Source organism: Octodon degus, unplaced genomic scaffold, assembly GCF_000260255.1.
Source record: "Octodon degus isolate 3935 unplaced genomic scaffold, OctDeg1.0 scaffold00014, whole genome shotgun sequence".
Taxonomy (NCBI): Eukaryota; Metazoa; Chordata; class Mammalia; order Rodentia; family Octodontidae; genus Octodon; species Octodon degus.
Window position 1 is genome coordinate 1,269,980 of NW_004524590.1, and position 3,927 is coordinate 1,273,906.

The 3,927-nt window shown below is 49.1% G+C and overlaps 1 long non-coding RNA gene across 1 annotated transcript in view; it reads right to left on the reverse strand.

Moving 5' to 3' along the window:
• Nucleotides 1–2,501, reverse strand: part of LOC111815308 — an 8,520-nt gene extending 6,019 nt beyond the window's left edge. Inside the window, exon 1 of the long non-coding RNA XR_002820019.1 lies at nucleotides 2,468–2,501. This is a non-coding gene — a long non-coding RNA (uncharacterized LOC111815308). The remainder of the gene's footprint in view (nucleotides 1–2,467) is intronic.
• Nucleotides 2,502–3,927: the final 1,426 nt, after the last annotated feature.

Sequence of the window (3,927 nt, forward strand, 5' to 3'; positions counted from 1 at the left end):
CACCAAAGACTTATAAAAACTTCTTAAATCAGTAACATATCCTACATATGATGTTAAGAAGAAAATATAATTTAATTATATTAAAGCAAGACAGTTTTATTAGCTGTATTATCTAAAATGAGGAAATTTTGGACTATAACTCTAAAAGACCAAAGTTATCACTGAAATATATATTTGAAGCAAGGGGCAAAGTTCCCATTGATGGGAAATATGTTCTTTTAAGTGAATAAATCCCCCATCAATGTAAAGCTTAGGAAATATGATTTTTTTCAACTAAAGGCAAAATTTTTACCCTGGGATATTTTTTAAAAGTCTTTTAAGGGCGGCCAGATAGCTCAGCAAATTAAAGCACCTGCTTAGGCAGACACAGGGGTCAGAGGTATGAGATTGGGTGTGGTGGCACGCGCCTGTCATCCCAGTGCTTGGAAGGCTGAAAACAGGAAGGATCGATACAAGCCCAATCTGTGTAGTGAGACCCTGTAGACTCTGTACTAAATACATTAAAAAAAAATTTTTTTTAATTTGGGCTTAACTTAAAATTTTTTAAGTTTTTAAAATCAATCACTTTGAGAGAAAAATGTAAAGCCTTCTTTTATTACAGAATCGGGTGCTCTGTGGGCCACAGGAGGACCGCAGGTGGCGCCCACCATAATCCACTTACAAACCAGCGCACGAGCTGCTGCCAGCTTCTCCTGAGGCAGGACGAGTAGCCCATACCAAAATGGCCTGTTTTACCAAGTTGGAGGTGGTCCTTTCCCTCCTTGATTGTTTTTATGAAGCCTTTGAGTGGGAAGGAAACCTTGTCCCAATATCTGATGCATGACCAAGGAGTTAGGACTAAACAAGAACGTCCCCATGTGCTGTGACACGTCACGACACCATAGAGTGACTGGTGCACAGCAGAGGACCTAAGGTGAGGTGCATCCAGGACGGCCTTCAGGTTAGCAACTTAGCCGCTTTGCTAGGGTGAGAAACCCTCCCACACGCTGTGGCCCTGCAGTTACCACGCCCGGAGGCCACCACATCTGTGTCCAAAGCCCTCTGTGATGTTTTTCCTTTAAAGAATTATCCATCTTTGAACCTAATAGGTACCTGAAAACCCAAAATCCTTGGATCATCTTTCCTTATGTACAGATTTTAATGTTTATTTGTTTGCTTGTATTCTTTGGAGATTTTTCCATTTTTGTCAAGGGAAGATTGACCAAGTGGGCAATATGAGAGTCTGCGGTGATTCGAACAGTGTTTCCAGTACATTGAATCGTAACCTTGATTTCTTTTGGTATTTTGGCTCACTGCCTGGGATGCGCTGCATGGCCCAGGCCTCCTCCTGAGAGGACAGGGCAGCGAGTGCCCCTCCTCCCGAGAGGGCGGGGATTACCAACGTTACCCCTGGCTTTCCCTTCCTCTGATCTGGATGGATAAAGCTCCTGTGGCTTCCAGCTCAGCACACAGTGTTAGGCACTATGGGCATGGCTGGCTGGCTAGCAGGCTGTACATCGATAGCACCCAAGAAGTCCCCCTGGGCACCAGCTCGGTGGGCGGAGGAGGGGGCCAGGGATGTGCGCAGCCATTGCCCACTGGCTGACCACTCTACTCTGGCCACTGCGTGCCCACAGCTGCCAGGACTCTCCATGCAGGTGCCGCAGTGCTGTCAACTCTGGCAACAAGCAGCGCTCACTCAGGCCGTGGGGAAAGCCAGGGCACGCCAAGCCACATCCTGCCTACCTGGCCCCGTGCACCAGGCTTATGGTTGGTAGTGTGGGCCAGCGGCTGCAGCTGGGCAGAGAGCAAAGCTGCGCGGGCGGCCAGGAAACCCCAGCAGAGTCGCCCAGGACCAGAGCTCAGGGCCTCCCTGCGCCCAGCCCACGTCCCTGCTGGCCGCAGTGCCGTGCCATGCTGGCTGTGGCACACAATTCAAAAAAAGTTTCTGTATCATGGTGTTACCTGTTTCTGTCTTTGTTTTGGCTGTTTTTCTTTTTATTCTTCAGAATAAAATAAAACATTGTTTTAATTGCTTTCTTTTCTATCTGATTGAGCAAAGCTGGAGGGCTTAAGCTCTATTACTGGGGCTGCTTCTCTGCCTGCCCCATCATCAAGAATTGATTTCAAAATACTGCTCTGCATCAATCCTTTGTGATTGTAAAGCCCCCTCTAAGCCAAATCCACAAAAGGAAAGTACACACAGAAATTGAGCGTATAACAAATACCTCTACATACATATACATCTGTGGTTCTCGAGACTGTTTGCCCAATTATAATAACTGGTAAGTCAATACATCTTTTTCCTTGTGGCTTGTTACGCTTTTTTTCTTTCCTTTGGGCCCTTACGAATGCTTTTTGCCCCAGCTTTGCACCTGATGAGAGGCCAGTACCAGCGCATGTCTATGACGGATACTGGTGCGGCGCCCTTCTCCCCACTGCTTCATGCACACCGAGAAGCGTCCCCTCACCCCTTGCTGTTCCTTACCTTGGATCATGTCCCTGCTCATGCCACCATTTGCTGCGTCCCACACAGCTCATAACGTTCCTGGGGGCAGGGGGACGGTGAGAGGACTGAGAAATAAAGATGAGACCAAAAGCTGAGGTCAAGTGGAGGGAGCCCTCTCACTCCAGATGGGAGGAAAGGAACCAGTTTGATCATCATAGGCACATTTAGTTATACATTTGACAAAGTTAGAGTCCCATGACATAGGGCTGCCTGGCAGTTAATGGCTGGGCATGCTCATCTCAGGCAAGGTGTTTCTCTGGACTGAAACAGCGGGCTTCCTCTGGCTCCTCTTCCTCAGACCAGCCTTGCCTTGCCCCAGCTCGTGTGATCAGCTTCCAGCCTAGCCGCTCCCCGCACCTCGTGACTGACAGCAAAAGCTCACTGAAAGGGCTCAGTTCAACAGCCACGCAGTGCACGCCAGTAATCCCAGCACTCAGGGAAGCTGAGCCCGGACAACCGGACCAGGCTGAAGCTTGGCCTGGGCGACTCAACAATTTATCAAGATACTGTCTCAAAGAGAAAAAAGCAAATGTCTGAGGAAGTAGCTCAGTATCTGAAGGCCCTGAGTTCAGTCGCTATTACCATCCTACTGAGCACAAGCTCGTTAGGAGGCTCACAGGAGAGCACAGTGTCACTCCCTCAGGATTCAGGTGCAGGCGTCATTGCGGAGGCAGAGAGCGGCTTCACCAGACACGGACCCGGCTGATGCCTTGGCCTTGGCTCAGAGGATGAGGAGCAAATTTCTGTCACTTATAAGTTACCCAGTCACTGGCATGTGGTCAGAGCAGGACAGAAACAAAGACAGGCAGCCAGAAGACACGGTCACAGGCACTGCCCAAGGTCCCAGCGCAGGGCTCTGTCTCTAAGCAGAGGATGAGGTCCCCACAGGAGGCCCCACAAAGGTCACCTGGGAAGAAGCAACAAGAGCTGTCAGTGTGGTTGCAGAGTGCTGGGAAGTAAGGCTGCTAGGCTGACTCCGAGTGCCCCACACGCCTGCACCCCAGCCTGTGTGTGGGCAAAGTATTGAGCCAGCCTAGGCGACTTAGCAGGATAGCAAGGCCTGCTCGCAAAATAAAAGAGCGACAGGATGTAGCACACTGTGACGCCCTGGCTGCAGTCCACAGTACAAAAACAAAAAAGACCCTTCCTCAAAATTCAACAAATTTTGATTGTTTTTTGTTTGGTTTGTTTGGTTGGTTGGTTCATTTGTTGGTTGGTTTTTTTGATTTTTTTGAGACAGGCTCTCACTTGCAGCCCAGGCTGGCCTCACACTTGCAGAGCCTTCTGCCTCCTGCACTGTAGGATGACAACTGTGCCCCACCACATCAGGCATAAGAAATATTTTTATGCTACAAATATAACTCAGTGCAAAGACTTTGGACTCAATCCATAGTACTGGGGGGAAATGAAGATCTAGGGTCCAGGGGCCGCATCTGGCC